Genomic DNA, 7,264 nt, shown 5'->3' on the forward strand with positions numbered 1-7,264 from the left:
GAGGCCGTGGGTAATTTAGAAGTGATTATAAAACAATTAGAGAGTCATTTACAAGACTGAGAGAAGTGGTAAAAATGAAACTGGAATGGGGGGGGGGGTGGCGGCGGGGGTGGATGAAAGCAGAAGATGGGAGAAAAATGAGAGACAGAAAAAACAACATCGATGTAAACAAATAAACAATTCAAGCACCTTCACTTAGAGACTAACACCAGTCAATCTCACTTATGAAAGCTGTCGTTGTCGCGTTCACGTCAACAAGAGGGGAGTGCTCTGAATGCCTCGCGCAATGCATGGCACCAGAAGGGACTCGGAAGGGCCTGTCCTGAAAGCCTCTCTTGGTCATGCCCCTGAAAAGCCCTGACGCACTGCGACAGTAGTCATCATACATCACGGAGGACTGTCTGCAGACGCCACACCACTCCTCCATAGTCGCCACAGTCCCTTTCAATGAAGTGGCTGCACGCCAAAGAAAGGCAAAACGTGGATCCTAAACGTGGAGGAAGAGAAAGAGACAAAGGGGTTGGAGAGCAGAGAAAGAGAGAGCTAGAGAGAGAGAGAGGAAGAGAAAGAGAGAGAGTGTAATAAAAGCTAAAAAAAAAATCTCGCCCATAGTTCTGAAATCTGCAGAAATATTGCAGCAGCGCTTTGCTCAAAGGCCTGTTCTACACAGCTCCTCGGTATGAATGGATGAACAGTAGGCCTGGTGCCATCAAGCACTGGTTAATAAAGCCTGTGTCTGGAAGCCCACCGGACAGCATTAGTGTGTAAAAGAGAGAGAGAGAGAGAGAGAGAGGGGTTGAGAGAGACAGAGGGAGAGAGGGCTATTGAGTCGCTAGCTTATCACCCCACACCCCAAGGACAGAGTAAATCCACACTATCCATAAGAACAAATAGCTCAGATATTCACAGTATCATAATACTTTCAGCGCATTGCCCTGGCCTATGTTGTTTTGCAACACCACACCACACTTTGTCAACACAGAAGAGGGAAAAGCTCAAAGCCGCAGAGAGGGTTACACTAGAGCATGACCAGAGAGGCTATCTATGGCTATGGCTATGGCTATGGCTATGGCTATGGCTATGGTTATTTAGCAGACGCCTTTGTCCAAAGCGACATACAAATAAATAACAATACAAATTAAATTAACAGTGAACAATTACAAACTAGGGAGAATAGTAATATTATCAGTAAAACAATAATTTTAAGCACTAACCTAATGAGAAATAAAACAGTGAAATGAGAATAGCAATCAAATAAGTCACTCAGTTAATTATATATAATAATAATAATAACTAAAGCATGGTATGGCTAAATTTAAGGACAATAGCAAAATAAATTTCAAATTCTATCAATAGACAAATTATAACAAAACAATACTATTATACAAACCATAACACATCACAAACTCAAAGGACTAAGTGCATATTAAATAAATATGCCTTAAGACCCCTCTTAAAAGATCCAAAGCTGTTGCTGGAACGGAGAGCACTGGGCAACTCATTCCACCAACATGGAACCACTGAAGAATAGGATCTACAATTTGACCTAGCGTGTATGGTTGGTCGACATAACAGACGCTCCTCAGAAGATCGCAATGGGCGGTTGGGAATGTACATCGTGATTAAAGAACTGAAGTAGCTGGGAGCAGATCCAGTCAGTGTCCTATAGGCCAGAGTGAGAGATTTAAATTTAATTCTGGCTACTATAGGGAGCCAGTGGAGAGTAACTAGGAGAGGGGTTACATGTGTCCTCTTTGGCTGATTGAAGACCAGTCGTGCTGCAGCATTCTGAATCAACTGTAGTGGTCTTAAAACACAAGCAGGTAGGCCAGCTAACAGAGAATTACAGTAGTCCAGCTTGGAGATAACCATTGCCTGTACAAGAAGCTGAGTGGAATCTTGTGTCAGATAAGGTCTGATCTTCCTAATGTTGTACAGGGTATACCGACATGACTTTGCAATTGAGGCAACATGCTCAGAGAAAGTAAGTTGGTCATCAATTATGACACCCAAGTTACGTGCCGATCTGGTTGGAGTCAGTGAGGATGAATCAAGCTGGATATTGATCTGTTGGGGAATAGCTGTTTTTGCTGGAAACACCAAGAGCTCAGTTTTGGAAAGATTAAGCTGAAGGTGCTGATCCTTCATCCAGATTGAAATGTCCTTCAGGCATGCAGAGATCCGATGGGAAACACTAGAGTCCTCAGGTGGGAAGGATAGGAAAAGTTGAGTGTCGTCCGCATAGCAATGATATTCAAATCCATGAGAGCGAATAATCCCACCTAAAGAAGTGGTGTAAATAGAGAAAAGGAGGGGCCCTAATACTGATCCTTGGGGGACTCCTGTAGTGAGGTCATGAGACTTTGATATCTGTCCCTGCCAAGACACGCTAAAAGAACGCCCTTTAAGGTAAGACTTGAACCAGTCAAGAGCTTTCCCAGAAATTCCCAGTTCATATAGTGTAGAAAGGAGAATGTCATGGTTAACCGTATCAAAGGCTGCAGATAAATCTAACAGAATTAACACTGATGACTGAGCAGAGGACTTAGCTACTCTCAATGCTTCAGTCACAGATAGAAGAGCAGTTTCAGTAGAATGACCACTCTTGAAACCAGACTGCATAGGGTCTAGTAGGTTATTCTGATAGAGGAAGTCACACATTTGCTTGAAGACCACTTTCTCCAAAACCTTTGACAAGAAAGGAAGAAGGGAGACAGGTCTGTAGTTCTTCACATCAGTTGAATTAAGTGTACTTTTCTTCAGCAAAGGCGTAATTCTTGCCTGTTTAAAAGAAGAAGGAACTATTCCAGAACTGAGTGAAGTATTAAATACATGTGTGACTGCCGGTATAATAGCGGGTGCTATAGACTGCAGGAGAGTAGACGGGACAGGATCCAAAGGGCATGTTGTTGGACGGCTTCGCTGAAGCAGTTGAGAGACCGCTTCCTCATCAAGAGGAGAGAAAAAGTCCAATGATGGCATCATGCTAACACCAGGCAGAGTCCTTCTTATAGGGTCATCAAACTGAGCACTTATCTTAGCAACTTTCTCAGTGAAAAATGTTGCAAAGTCATCTGCTGACAGTGAAGTAGCTGATGGCGGTGGTGGAGGATTGAGAAGAGACTTGAACATAGCAAAAAGTTTTCTGCTGTCAGTGGCGTTCTCAATCTTACTCTGATAATATGTTCTTTTTGCAAGTGTGACAGTGGATGAAAAAGATGATAGCATAGACTGGTATTTACTAAGATCATTTCTATCTCCAGATTTACGCCATTTCCTTTCAGCAGCTCTAAGTTCCTTGCGTACTGAGCGTATACTGTTTGTCAGCCATGGATGGCGAGGTTTAGAACGAGTGGGTCTTGTGGAAAGAGGACATGCTGCATTCAGACAGGATGCCAGTGTAGAGCAAAGAGTGTCTGTAGCATCATTAACCTCAAGTGATGAGAATGAGCTTGGAATAGGTAGAGCAGAAGTTACTAATGTTGCAAAATGTTCACTTGAGAGGCTTCTGAGGTTCCGTCGGAATGACATCGTCGGAGCAGGAACTGTAGGGTTATCAAGGAGACGCACAGAGAATCTAATGAAGTAATGATCTGATACATGTAGAGGATTAACCCAAACGTTGTCTGCAGTACAGTTACGTAGCAGAATCATATCAAGATCCTTACCAGCCTTGTGAGTAGGAGGACTGTGAACACGTGTTATACTAAAGGAGGAGAGTAAGGACAGGAAGTCAACTGAAGAGGAGTTGTCCAGATGAATGTTAAAATCACCAAGGATCAACAGAGGGCACGTATCCATTGGAATAGCAGACAGTAGAATGTCCAACTCATTCACAAAGTTGCCAAGCTGTCCTGGAGGGCGATAAATAACCACCAAGTATAATTTGTATGGTTCAGTTATCATGATGGCATGATATTCAAATGAGCTGTGGTTTTGAGTCGGTAGCAACTGAGTAAACCTCCAGTCATCAGAGATCAGAAAGCCTGCCCCGCCTCCTCTACCAGAGGAGCGACAGGTATGCGAAAAAGCATAATTGGTCGACAACGCTGCAGGTTGCTATCTGGTTGTTTGTTTTCATCATGGTCAGGTCTCAGGTCTCAGGTCTCAGGCATCAAGCGTAGATCCCCTGGGGACCGAACCAAGAGCTCACGCGTTAACACAAGCCATGGATCAGACTCCCATTCTCTTTCACTCTCTTCATGGTCATTTCTGCTGACGTCAGTGCTGTCCATCTAGTTCAATCTTGTTTGCTTTTTCTCCCTTTCTCTCTTTCTCAAACACACACACACACACACACACACATACATGGCACAGGCTACATTGACACTTGATAACAGTCATGTAGAAAAACAGAGGTCTCAGACAGACAGTATTGATTCTCAGAACGTTCAGCTTGCACTAAGTGGCTGTTTGGGACGACGCAAGGAGAACAGCGGACTCGAGAACTGGAGAAAGAGAGAGAAAGAACAGAACAAGAGAGGGAGAGAATGAAAGGCTGGAGCAGATGAGCGATAGAAAAGCGAGGGATGTAAAAGAAAAGGGGATGTTCCAGGGAGGGGACGGACGAGAGGACAGCCAGCAGGTTAATCCACTCAGTATAAATCTCCCTCTGCCTCCCGCTCCAACACCTCTCTATTGTCTCCCTCTCTCCCTCTTCATTCATTCATTCATCACTCACATCCTCTCTCCCTCCTTCTCTCTCTCCCTCCCCTCTCTGTCTTCCCCCCGTCTCTCTCTCTTTCTCCATCTCTCTCTCTCTCTGCACCCCCCCCCCCCCCCCTGTAAATGATTATCATTTGACGCTGCATTATAAGGGAAAAGAGATGAGCCTGCACTGTGGGCTAAAACACTGTGGCTGTGGAGTCGGCACTCTTCCGGAATCTTCCTTGAAGCGAGCCACCAAATCATCCGCGCCTCCTTCATTAGTCACATCCATCTTCCTCTCTACCCCCCCCCCCCCCAGCCCTCTTTATTAGCTTTGCCCTGCTGGTCAGCGAGGGGAACTGCGCCCCTGAGGCTGTGTTGTCACGTGTCTTGAATGTGAATATTTGTGTGTTGAAAGCACTTCATAAAAGCATCACCAGTTTGGGCACACTGGCATCTCTATGACATTATCCATTTTTAGGAAAATACAACCGCTTCCAGTGATTGGTGTGTGTGTGTGTGTGTGTGTGTGTGTGTGTGTGTGTGTGTGTGTATGTGTGTGTGTGTGTGTGTGTGTGTGTGTGTGTATGTGCATGCCCTCAGCTCTGTACTTCTGCTCATCACTGACGGCTCTGTCACACTTCCCTGATGTGTGGAGTGGTTTGGTGGAGTACAGATTTGCTCCTCTTCATCCTCTGGCCCTCTGCCTAACATGCAGTGCACGGACACATACACACACACACACACACACACACACACACACGCACACACTTAGGCTGCAAGGTGCCTGAGGGAAAGATGGAGTCTGACTGTGGACAATAATGAGGAGTGTATAAAGGCTGACCTCATGTCACACACACACACACACACACACACACACACACACAAACATCAAAGCCTTCTGTATTCGATATGTTAACTGAAGGGTTAACTACTGCATGGTTATTGTTGTGAAAATGTGTGATACTCGATTGATCAATCTAACTATGGTTAGCTTCTGCTCCTCTTGTGACACATTTAGCCAAAGTCTTCTCAGGTAAAGGGGGGTACACACATAAAGATAATCGGGCTAATTTTGCCATGATCTCCCCCCTTCCGATCAAAAACAGAAAACGGATGATTATCTTAAGCTCTTAAGATTATTTTGTGAGATTCTCTTATAGTGTGGTGTGTTAAGAGTCAAAATTCTCCTGACAATTGCCTCGGAAATGGTTCAGCATCGATAATCGTAAATATTAAACATGTTAAATATAGGTGACTGGAAATCCTGTAGTGTGTGGGGTGTTCCGAGGGCAGCCGAGAACGTTTTTTATCTTCATGTGTGGGTTCTCTCACAGATAAAAAAAATTGGTTGAGATCTTTATTATCTGTACCCCCCTTAAGTCTTGCCACTTGGCGGCCATCTTGCTAATGTTTCTTGGCAGTTGTTTAAATCTGAATCTGAAATATATCAAATAACATTCCTCAAATAAGGCCAAAAAAATACCCTCTTTGAGTTTACCTTACACAAATTGCCATGGTTACAGGGGAGGTATCAGAAGGCAAAATGTCAATCGTGCTATTTCCAACAATGTGATTACATTGCAGGGCAGGACTTCCAGTTCAACTCCACCATGTTTAGTGTTATGAATATCTCTCATCAAGTTCCCTTCATTTTCCCATTCTTATTCCTCCTCTACAAAGTCTTATGTAGTTTGGCGTATTTATTTTATCTTATGGCGTAGTAATTTATCGTATCTTAGAAATATAATGGGCTTAAAGTCCCATTATATACATGTTTATTTTATTGAAAGGAAGCAGATGTGGCAACATGCTAATCCGTTACATACAAAATGATGATGGTCACTGCCTCACTCTATCACAGACACAAAAACACTGCAACTTAAAAACTCTTTTCCATGTATTCATTCCCTTTTGAGAGAGAGAGAGAGAGAGAGAGAGAGAGAGAGAGAGAGAGAGAGAGAGAGAGAGAGAGAGAGAGTGTACGTTTATCATGGCGTGACACATCCGGTGGAACAGCTTTGGTCATATTTCTGATTGATTGGCAGCTTTAATGTAACCCTTGGGGTTGCTCTGACTCTAGTGTGAGTCAGCGAGAGGGAGATGCAACAACACAACTAAGAGAAATTTGAGAGAAGTTTGTTGTGTGTGTGTGTGTGTTTCTCGTGTGTGTGTGCATTGTCATCTGTTCTTGTTGTTGGCTGTGACATTTGAAGGTGTCTCCTCTGTCCCTAGATGAAAACGCCTGTCACTTCTCTCTGAAGGCTGACAGCTGAGCAGATGCTGCTTTGTGTTTTGTGCAAAGAAGTGGCACAGCCAGGAGCAAACGCTCACATTCCCTAAAACAATCTCTTACTCTGGCCTCACTCACAATTATGGCGCAGCCTGTTCTGTTCTGCAGACAAAAGCTGTCTGTTAGCTACTTCCATACCCTTAGTGTTTTGTTTATTCATTTAGCTTAATTTGTATAAAAGTAACTTGCATGTATACATATATTTACCTCCGCCAAGGAGGTTATGTTTTCATCTGGGATTGTTTGTTTGTTTGTTTGTTTGTTTGTTTGTCTGTCTGTCTGTTTGTTTGTTTGCTCACAAGATAGCTCAAAAAGTTATGGATG

The sequence above is a fragment of the Sardina pilchardus genome, chromosome 18 (genome assembly GCF_963854185.1).
Source record: "Sardina pilchardus chromosome 18, fSarPil1.1, whole genome shotgun sequence".
Classification (NCBI taxonomy): domain Eukaryota; kingdom Metazoa; phylum Chordata; class Actinopteri; order Clupeiformes; family Clupeidae; genus Sardina; species Sardina pilchardus.